The following is a 12190-nucleotide window of genomic DNA, read 5'->3' as shown; positions in this document are numbered from 1 at the left end:
CACCTCGAGGTAGCTCCCCCCCTCCCCCCGCCTCCCCAAATCGTTCGGCACTGGTTCTTTGAACCAGTGCCTTCGGTTCGGCCCCATGGGGCCGACCCGCTGCACATGGGGCCGACCCGCTGCAATTGGGTCGGCCCCATGGGGCCGACCAAAATACATTGGTTCGGCCCCATGGGGCCGACCCAATGTATCTTGGTCCCCATGGGGCCGAATCCAAATTTTTTTTTTTTTTTCTGTTGCTAGACTAAGGATTATTTTTATTCCCAAATTTTAGCCTAGATCACGTCCTTAGGGTGAATTGGATACCCAACATCAAGGACAAGTTTTTCATTACTAAATTAGATAGTAATTTGAGAAGTAGGGATAATTTAGAATCATTATCATATAGCATTAACATGGTGCATCCAAATATGATGATCTTGTTACCTTCATCGATGTCATTCTTGATCTTGGAATGATTATCTCATATCAAATGCTCTATCAAATAATAAAACCACAACATTAGTTAACGAACAAAAACTAAAAACAAAAACTAAGAACTGCGGCATAGTTTTAGGTAAAGTCTATTATTGAGTTATGTCTTGAGTTTACGAGTCGTATACTTTTGAATTATCATTTATGTATGCAATTGAAGTAACATTGAATTATTTATCACAAAACCCAATCATGTAGATTCCAAGAAGTAACTTGTTTCTTTTTTGGCTTCTTTTATCATTTATCATTTATGTATGTAATTGAATTATTTTCTTTGATATAGCCTAACATTGAATTTCTATATTTTCAGACATGGATCCCGGTCCCTCCAGAGTTAGACCTACGGCGTCAGCTAGGAGACGTCGTGCTAGGATTGCTTCTCCCGAGCCTGCTCATATGCCATCGCCCTCTCCTGAGTCAGAGCATGATGATATGCCCGCTAGGGGCGAAGACGATGAGTCCGTTGGACCATGTCCAGGAGGTCCAGAGGATGAGTCCGTCCTGATCAGTTTCAGGACGCATATAGCAGCTTCCATCTGGAGGCAACAGGTATTGTTTATTTGTTATAGCATTATATTTTATTTATTGATGTTTTATAAAGTAGTAGTAATTATACATTTATATTACAGGAACGGGCTCCACTAAAGTGCATGAACCATACTGCCAAGGTTGGTGAATGGAAGTGGTGGTCTTCAAACCAACCAAATACCAGGTTCAAAGCACTATTGAGGCAGTCGGGCCTCATAGAATTAGTACAGTGCTCTTATCGATTCACCGATAAGATTCTGATTTCGGGCTTCGTAGAGAGATGGCAGCCCGAGACGAACACCTTCCATATACCATTTGGCGAGATCACTATCACGTTGGATGATGTATCCGCCATTTTAGGGATTCCTGTCGCAGGTGCCTCAGTAGCAGTTTCTCCTGAGAGGATGAGTGATCGGGATGCTGAGGAGCTACTTGTGGAGTTGTTGGGGGTGTCAGCTGGAGACGCGCGTCAGGAGGTACTGTCATCGCGCGGTCAGTCTGTGAGGATGGAGTGGCTGAGGACTCAGTTTCACTCTGTATCTGATAGAGACAGCCAGCAGAGGATAGAGTGTGCAGCACGAGCCTATTTGTTATTTTTGTTAGGCTGCACACTCTTTGCTGATAAGAGTGGGACCATGGTGCCTATAGCGTATCTGTGTTTACTGCGGGATCTGGATAGGGTGAGCACATATGCCTGGGGTACAGCTGCCTTAGCATATTTGTATCGGCAGTTGGGGATTGCGTCGAGGTCATCAGTGAGACAGATCAGTGGTTATATGACGCTTCTGCAGGCATGGATTTATGAGCATTTTCCAGCACTCAGTCCTCACCCGTCGCTTGAGTATACTGATGCCAGTCCCCGCGTGCACCGCTGGATGCCCGGTACTCCATCCCGTACCACGATGGACCATTTAGTGGTTCTACGTGAGTCATTGGACCTTTTGAGCATCGATGAGGTACGTATCATATTACCATTTGCTTGTGTTTGTCAGTACTTTTAATATGCGATATAGTATAAAACTGAAATGGACCTTTTGTTTTGCAGGTTATTTGGGATCCCCATCATCGGCTTCGGGGAGATCGCCCATATGTTGATATCGCATTTTTTAGTGGCTCCATCAAGTGCCTTGATATCGTAGAACCCTATCATCCAGAAAGGGTTCTTAGACAGTTTGGTCGTATTCAGACCATCCCTCGAGCGCCACTAGCCCCTACGCGAGCCAACAGAGGTTCCACAGCAGGCTCGTACCGGATACATTACTCCTATATGGATCAGCTTTGGGAGCGGTGGGAGGACCACGTGCTGAGCCAGGCGAGCAGGAGCCACCCAGTTACCCGGCCATCAGACAGCGTACCGAGATACATGGAGTGGTATCTCCGTATCACGCACGTTGCAGTTCAGCCTCCTCATCTGCGCTCGAGTACTCATTCTGGAGCTAGGGGAGGTCATGATGATGCTGACATGCACCGGCGGCGTATTGCAGATGCACTCGGTATCAGTACCGACATTGTACGGATGGGTCCCTCAGAGGCTACGTCACTAGGTGCCGGGCACTTATTTCATGCTATTTGTCAGATGCATCAGTTACTTCTGGGTGATGAGCCTGGCCCGAGTACAGCACCCTCTCATTCGGATCCAGCACCCTCTCATTCGGACGTACAGCAGTACACGCGTCGACGACGGCGTCATAGGGATTGATGATGGAGCCTTTATTTTGATTATGTAGCTTCGACTTTTTTTTTGTGTAATTTGAAACTGTTGATATTAATGAAAAATATATATTTTTGGTACATTTACATGTAATCTTTGTAAAGCCTGGCCCGTTCTATTTTACACAAATATAACAGTGCACATAACAATCAATCTAACAATGCGAAGACAGATATTTTTTGATTTATATTGATGATGGAGTTTCACAGTACATGACTCTAAGAGCCCAAAAAAATTTACAACTTTCAAAAATTGTACATATATAAACAATCAATCTAACTCTACTGTCTCGCTAATTATAACATTAGGTGAGATGCTCTCTTTGAACTGTTGAATCCGGGCTTCATATGAATTTTTCCATTCGGTAGCACAAGGAAGATGATATTTTCGCCAGTTGGTCGCTACTGGCGGAACGGGATGTCCCGGCAACAAGAACACCTTCAAAATTAGAAATAAGAAAATATTAATAGCTACAAAATTATAAATAAGCAAAATTAAATAAGCAAAATTAAATATTCGCAAGTGTTGTGAACGTAGTACCTCAACAAAATGATTTCCATTTACGAATCCGATAGCGATATCTTTGCGGGATAGAAGAGGTACTGGCACAGAACGGAGAGGTAGGAAGGTCAGACATTGTTGCAACGAGAGATGGTATAGGACAACATTATAGCAGGATGCTATAAGATGACCCATGTCCGGCATAGTCATCCATCTGTCATATGGTGGACAATCATCATAATATGATAATGCATGAGTGATCTCAGCAATCGTCCCTTCCACACCATATAATGTGCGATAGTGGTCCGAATAACATTGCAACTCTTGCAATAAATCCTTCCTAACACGCACCCAGTCATCTTCTCCAAATCCCAGTAAGTCAGCTATTGCCCTAAATCCGCAATTCCCATCAGCTTTTACATCCTTGATATGCTGGATGTATGGTCTCAAGGCAGAAGGAATAGCATCAATATAGATAATGGGCGTATGTGACTGGGCTCTAGTACGAAAAACCTGCAAATAATATCAAATGATAGAAAATATGTAACAATGGCAGAAATATCCAAATAGTTATCCGTCTCAGCACATCCCGTACCGGCACGGCACGGCACGTCCCGACATGTCCCGTATCGGCACATCTCGGCACGGCACGTACCGACATGTCCCGTATCGGCATATCTCGGCACGGCACATCCCGTATCGGCACATCTCGGCACGGCACATCCCGTATCGGCACATCTCGGCACGGCACGTCCCGACATGTCCCGTATCGGCACATCTCGGCACGGCACGTCCCGACATGTCCCGTATCGGCACATCTCGGCACAGCACGTCCCAACATGTCCCGTATCGGCACATCACATACCGGCACGGCACGGACCGTCCCGTAGACGTTGTGATACCTATTGTAAGGAAATAAATATTTGGTACTTACCTTTTGCTTGGGCCGCCTCTTTTGAATCTGAGTAGATGGATTGCGGATGGTAACTTTCTCAACACCAGGTGAATAACTATCCTGTCCAGATAGAACCAACTCAAATGCAGACGGGTCACGTCGAGTAGACGTATCAACCTTCATTGAAGCGCGCCCACGTGAACCGGTCTTTCGTTTTGCAGGCTCTAAAAGAGGTGTACTATCTGGACTTGCAATCTCTCGTAACTTCTTGATCATCTGCAATTGAGAAGCCCCATCTAACTTCTTGAATCGTAGCGCAATCAAATCTAACTCTGCATCACAACTCAACTGAATTGGCTGCACGGGGGGGGGGGGGGGGTAGGCACAATATCAAGTTTCCTCCAATGAGGATCTATGCAGTCGAGAGGAATGGGCCGACCTTCCACCCTGTACCGCGCAATCTGGTGAGCACATGGTATACCATGTGTGCGTCGAATAGCGCACCCACAATTTGAATCATCAAACCCAACTGAATTGGCTCGTTTCGATTGGGCGAGGACATGATTTAACGCACTTATAGATATGAAACCTCGCAACTCTTTGAATTCAGTTGGCTTGAAGTTGTGCTGCACTACTAATAAACTCTTCTCCAATGAGGCTTTAACGGAGCTGTGCTGCAACTCAATCAATCCATGTATTCTAGTCCAAGATGACTCGAAACTTCCTTGGCTTGATCCAAGCTGCTTTTTGAGCTTTGCATGTGCACTCTCGACCCTAGTAAACAAATGAAAGTTAGATATAACAATTGAGGCAAATTAAAATTAAATGAGTCTTTATTTGTGATACCTATTTGTCGTCACATTTCCGTAGTGCCTGCATGTATCCGTCCACGCCGCAACAAATCTTTCCTTGTATTTGCTCAGCCAAGTATCTGACACATACTGTAGTGCATCTGGATAGGTACCGAACTCTCTCTGCAGTGCACTCCAGCGATCATTATACTCGTCTTCCGTGGAGAACAGCACTAGTACATTCCAACTCATAATAAATTTATCCCATTTCTCCTTCAATTCGAAAATTTTTTTGCACTTGGCCAAAACATTCCTACTAATATGCCATCTACATAATAAATGTCTAGCAGTAGGAAATACTCTATGAATTGCATTCATCAAAGCCAAGTCTCTATCTGTAACAATCAACTCAGGCAAAACATCATCAGCTATGACACTGCGCAATCTCTCTAATGCCCAAGTATAGCTTTCTTCCCGCTCAGAATTTAAGTATACAAAAGCAATTGAAAATGTCATGTCAGTAGATGTCACCCCCACAATCTCTAAGAGCGGAAGACGATACCTATTCGTCTTGTACGTGCAATCCATTATCAACACACGGGGAAATGCACGGAACAAATCAATGCTGCCAGGGTGTGCCCAAAATAAGTCATGCACAACATCCGTATTAGTACAATTCCTATGCCACTCAATATATTTAGCCTCTGATAATTTACCTAATAGATGTTGCATTTCAGACCTCCCGGCTTTCTCTACAACCTTAAACCGTTGACGTACATTGTAGATAGTCTTGATAGTCGTAACATTGAGGGCATCTCTTTCCTTCAATGTGGATAATATGTCCTTTGAACGAACCAAACTCTTCGACATATCCACTAACAATTCCGTCTCCTGCTCAGATAATCTCCCTGCATATGAGTGCCCCTCCAGATTCTCTGCAGCGGGATGATTGTGCACTCCACATACGACCAGTAATATCCAATCATCCGCAGTATCCAATTTCTTTCCTCTTAATGCAAAAGGGCATCCACACTTCTTTGTCCCACAGGCAGTCTTTATTCGCTTTTCTTTTTTGGTTCGGTACATCCCACCCCTCTCACAACCTAACGTAATTCTGGGTTTCTTAGAAATGGTACCTGCATCGGATGATTTGATTACAACAACAAAACCATTTCGCCTCCCAGCTTCACGACACCAATTACACAAGTCCTCTCTACTCTTGAAGATCTATACATTAAACAATTTATGTAAGTACACAGTTGTAAAAATAGCTCGCTAAACTAATACAAAATTGCACAATACATTATAATACCTCGTAAGTTGTAAATTCGCTTGAGTAATCCAGTACAAATTCTGATCCAATTATACTCGATTCGGTTGTAGCATAGCTGTACATATAAAATAATTTATCACCAAGAATTAATGAATCAGAGGATCTGTTCGGCACAAAATTCAGCACAGCACGCGATTTGGCACCAGAAGCCTTCTGTTCGGCTGCACAGTGCCGAACAGAAGGCTTCTGTTCGGCTGCACAGAGCCGGACAGAACCCTTCTGTTCGGCTGCACAGTGCCGGACAGAAGCCTTCTGTTCGGCACTGTGCAGCCGAATAGAAGGCTTCTGTTCGGCACTGTTCAGCCGAACAGAAGCCTTTTGTTTGGCGATCCAGTGCCGAACGGAGCACGAACCGTGAAAAAAAAAAAATTTCGAAACAAGGTGGAACACGTACCTTTGCGGCCGATTCTTCGTCCCAAATCACTAGTTGCTTGTCCATGCTTCGAATGGGGCTTAAATCTCCTTCAAAGATCGCCTAAACGATGTAAATGGATCGAGGGGTTTAAGGGGGGTTTGAGGGGTGTTTTTTTTTTTTCTTTTCAAAACGAAACGGAGGAGGAGGAAGGGGGGGTGTACAAAGAAAATTTCAAGGGCAATATGGTAATTACACTAAAGGTTAGTTTGGGTATTTTTTTTTTGGTTTTTGGGGGGTGTCCTTAGCAATAGGGGGGGTGTATATAGAACCTCCCATCGTGGACCCACCCTGGCCTTTCGGCCCTTCCCGAAATGCCCTTCCCCAGGGCTCCCGTTCAGGAACACGCGTGAACACCACGTGCCCGTGCTGAGAGCTGCCAAGACGGATATTCAACATGCTCGGCGTGTGTTATCAACTTGTTTAATCATCTTGAAGGATGATTTGGCTACGATCATCAGCTGGATCAAAAGAAGTCTGAGAGTCGCTGCCGGTGACCATCTTTTGCTTCGTGATATCTGAATGATGATGAGAGATGGAGAGGTTATTCAGACGACGTATGTGTTTAAAGAAGCCAATAGGGTAGCGGATTGGATGGACCACCTACGTGGCTAACCACGCCAATAGCACCGTATGGATGGGAGATGGAAAGTTGCCTCGAAATCCGTAATATTTTATTTTTTGACTTTATTAGATGTATCCATACACATATAGCATGAATCACCCGACCCATTGGGGAAAAAAAAAAAACACCACGTGCCAAGCTCCAAGCACATGTCCACATCCCTCTCCTCCTCCCTTCTCGATAGCACGATGGGGTCCCATGAGCTATTCTGGCTTGCGGCTTTACTCTTTCTATAAGGCTCGTCGACGAGTAACATCTCGCCGTCACCGCCAGAACGATGAAGTACTCGGAAAATGGCTCCGGGCCGCCACCAGCGGGACCGCGCCCGCGTCCGGTCCCACGAGAGCTCGATCATGGCGGGATCAGCGAGGACGTATCGGATCCTGGGCTTTGGGTCCAGTCAATATAGAGCCCATGGATGCTGCTATTCTAAATAAATATCTTAATTATCAAATATTCAAATTCTTGTCTTAATATGGAAAGTATCCTGAATTGACAATATAAAATGAGATATCTTGGTATATGGCCAAAATCTAGAAAGTATTGATTCTTTTACATTTTACCTGATTTCTAATATCAGGTGAGATAAAACAAGATCTCGTTCCATCTTGGCCTCGGTAAGCTTCAACATGGTCGTGATTTTTATAATTCAAAACCTTGTTTTTGTGAATAGGTGATGAATCTCTTATTTATTTATTTATTTATTTTCGTTTGTCAAACAACATATTAAAAAGGACACAGATCTTGTTCCATGATAGTGACATTACGCAGCCAAGTTGGTGCTGCTATTGATCTCCGGATAGCCGAGTGCCTCTTAAACAAATTTTTAGTTGTTTATTGCAAACAATAATGACAAGGATGATTGCGTTCATTGATGCTTCATTGTTATAATTACTTTTCAACCAAGGCTCTTGCCTCAACATAGTAGGTTTAAGAAAAATAATCTTTATAAATAACCTTGGCCGCATGCTAGGCAATACAATTTTTTAGATATGGGATCGTAATCAAGCAAACATGATAGTTAGTCTATAATATAATTCAATTGACAGATACAACTATTTATCTTCATAGAATTTTCTAATTAAGCACTCACATAAGAAAGCCTTGTCCAAATCAGAGCAAGTCAACAGCGTATGGAAGTAATTGCAGAAGAATGCCTCGTCCAAATCATTACTTAGTCAGCGATCAATGATAGGTAAATCATCGTGGGGGACACGGAAGCAATTCTATTTAAACAAAATTGTATGATAATATTGACTAGTCTTGCATGATATTTCAAAAGAATCGGTTCATAGTTGCTATTACTTTTAGAATGCGTTTGGTTTACATAAAGAATTTTTTTATACTAAAATATTTTTTCTGAAAAATTAATTCTTGATAATATAATATTTGAAAAAATAGTTTTGGTGTCTTTGGTTGATCATAGAAAAGTAGTACATTCCAAAACGGCTTATGTTTGGTTGGGCATCTATTATTCTCGAAGAGTTATATAAACAATCTATCATATCCTTAATAAAGAAAATATCTTATCCATAGATTTTGATGGCTCGAGAGTAGTTTTAGAAAAAAAAGAATTCAAATTTTCAATCAGTGGGAAAGTAGCTTTCTCATATCTCTATAGATTTTTCTTTTTCAAAAAACTTGGAGAATTTTATTTTTATGAAAATGCTACTTTTCTATCTTTTTTTCTTTGAAAACTCTAACCAAACAAGAGTTCTTTTATTTTTCCGTTGGCCACATTTTTTACCTACTATTCTTGCAAACCAAACTGAATCCCTAATAAATGATCATAAAATATCTCTACATGTTCGATGTCATGTGACAATAGATGCAAACATTGCACAATTCAATTGCCAGACAGTGAGAAATAAATGTAAAACAATATTAACATCTTGTATATTTGTACATAATTTTGTATTAAAATTTCAAATTATTCAAACTTGTTATATTTGTACATAAAACTCGAGGTGAATCAACCCCTCCATGCAAAGGCATGCATATCCACCATGATATCATTCATAGTTAGGCAAACTCTTGAAACCCAGTTGCCCCTCCAAATCTATGTCATGAGAGGCACTGGGCGGCATTTTTTTTTTTTTTTTTGTACAATGATGGCTCACACTCTACGAGTGTGAATGCAACCAACAAAATCCGAAAACAACAAAGCAGATAAAAAATCCGACACTATATCACGATTTTTCCAAATAAAATCTCCAGAAATGTGAGCCACATAAAACGCAACCCAATCAGCTCCACGATTTGCTTTTCTGTAGACATGTGTGGCCTAACATGCATGGCAGCATAAATCTATCATGAGATCTGTAATCTAGAAGAAGTTAGACCAAGGGAATGGAAGAGTTGCGGCCACGAGCCAAGCCATGGGCGACAGAGTCGATCGCTACTTCCAATTCAGGACATTAATTACCGACGCAACTCTTCTTTATCATGGACTCGTTCAAGCTTTCACGAAGCGTCCAGGCTTCACAACTTGTCCCCGCAAGTCGATATCACTCGCTCGTTTTCTCCATCGACCACAAGAAACCTAGAGGAGCAGGTGTGGATTTTCCACCGAAAGCCATCTTCCAACTCCATCGTCTAGAAGATAGAAAGGCAGCATGCGACTGTTTCCAAGTATGGCTGTCACCGTTTGGGAAATTATATTGAAAAATCAGTGTACCATCCATTCTTTTGTTGGCTACTGTTTGAATGAAGAATAAGACCCTCAATAGACTCCTATGCGAGCCAAATACCCTATCAAACCATCTTATGCCTATTCTTTATACGCATTTCACAGATCATACCTCTAAAATAATTTTATATTATTTATGTTACAAAAATATTATAATATAACAATCAATGTATTATATATAGTATTACTAGCAAAAAAATAAAATAATGCATAGTATTACTAATATAAATTATTATTTTTAGTACTATGATAAAAATATCATGATATAATTGTACTATTTTATTATATGATAATATGATATGATGTGATATTATCTTCTATTATGTTATGTTATGTTATATTATATTTTATCTAAGTATAACTTGCAGTAGTATAGTAATTACGAATAATATTATTGTAATAGTACAATACAATAATATTCTATCCATTATTATAAATAACTAATATTTACTATATTATTGTAAAATTAATGTTATAATATTGCTGGTATAATGTAATATTGAGTTATACTATAATATTTTATTGACACTGTAGTATTAATATTACTATAATTTTATTTTCCTACGGTAATATTATATAATATTAGTGTCGTATTATATTACTGTAGTATTACTATATTAATATTATCATGATTAAATTTCAAAAAAATAATATTTTAATAAAAAATATAAAAAAATATTAGTATATATATATTGAATTAATGTTATTTATATAAAAAATATTTTAATGATATATTATTGTGATATATTACATATATGGTGTATAATAATGTTTTTAAATACTTATATTATATGGTATGAACATGTGAAGGATAGTTTTGCTATTTTTAGAAAATAATATTTTATTTTAAATTTCAATTTATTGCAATAACTTTGATAATCAAATAAAATTTGGTAGGAACACCTGGAGAGCTATACCACCTAAACAATATACAGTTATCAATAGTATGTAATTAGCATAGTTTAAATTTGATAATAGTCCATTTGATATCTATTGAGATCTTGTAGATGTTTTATTTTTTTGCAAAATAGTAATGCATCGGCTAAAATGCCTATTTGCGCACGTGCGCGTGTGCTAGCTATCTAGAGAAAAAAAAAGTAATTATATCTCTAAAAATCACATCCATCGAAAGGTGTGGCTTTTCTGAAGTCCAATTTCTAGCAAAGTTGGAGCCTGAGAAGGATCAGGCTCCAACCCTTCAGTTTACGTAAAAAGTGGGGATAGATCTAGGTACATATCCCTTTGTATGTAAAATTATCGTACGAACTACATGCACGGTCATGCTGGTGCACAACACCGATCATCGAGATGCATTAGTGCGAATTCCATTTATCCCGCACTCGTCTCAATAATTAGCCCATGGTAATATACCTCGACCATTGGCAGCATGAACGACCATGCCGGTGCACACAATTTACACTATTTTTTTCCTTTATACATGATGTGATGGAGTTGTAAAGTATTGTTTCATTATAAAATTTGTGAAGTTATGTACACAGTATGTTGTAACCCAATTGAAATGAAGTTACGTGATAAAGTTACTAGATTCAACCACTAGGTAAAAATAAAAAATAAAAACTAAAAGATAAAAATCCAGACACACAAAGCCTCCATTGTATCAATCGAAGCTCGCCACATAGTTCGTTCGGAAATGTGAGGGAAGTTCTTCGGATTTCAAAATCTTCGCTCAGCTAGAAACATCTAGACCACAATATTCATAGGTGATTTTCTTAACGCACTAGCATGATGTGTGGGGCGCAATGCGCGTGCGAAATAACCTCGCGTAATCCTTAGAGCATGGGATGGCTCGCCAAAGACCGCCGATCCGCATGCTCGAATTCTTCAGTGATGGGCATCGACCCTCGCCTATACAATCCAATTCTAAGCTCCAAGTAAATGCTCTCAACCTTTCATATGCCTTCGCGTTGTTACTCTGCCATTCTCACAACCTCCAATGTCCCTAAGGGCTCGTTTGGTTCGCGGGAAAAGAAGGGGAAAAAGTGTGGTCAACCGGAAAGTAATCAGATGCCTCTTGTTTGGTTGGAGTTTTCAAAGAAGAGAGAAGGGAAAGTTGTATTTCTATGGGAATATGATTCCCACATTTTATGAGAAAGTCTTTCCCATGAGGCGGAAATCACTATATTTTTACTTTTTCCCAAAAAGTCCCTTCAGCATTAAAGAAGTATTAAAGAGACATTAAAAATATAATTTTTATTAAGAGCATAATAGAA

This window comes from Phoenix dactylifera, chromosome 6 (assembly GCF_051530095.1).
Source record: "Phoenix dactylifera cultivar Ajwa chromosome 6, Ajwa_hap1_PhDact_Kaust_v1.1, whole genome shotgun sequence".
In the NCBI taxonomy this organism is placed as follows: Eukaryota; Viridiplantae; Streptophyta; class Magnoliopsida; order Arecales; family Arecaceae; genus Phoenix; species Phoenix dactylifera.
Note: the sequence above shows the minus strand (reverse complement) of the source record.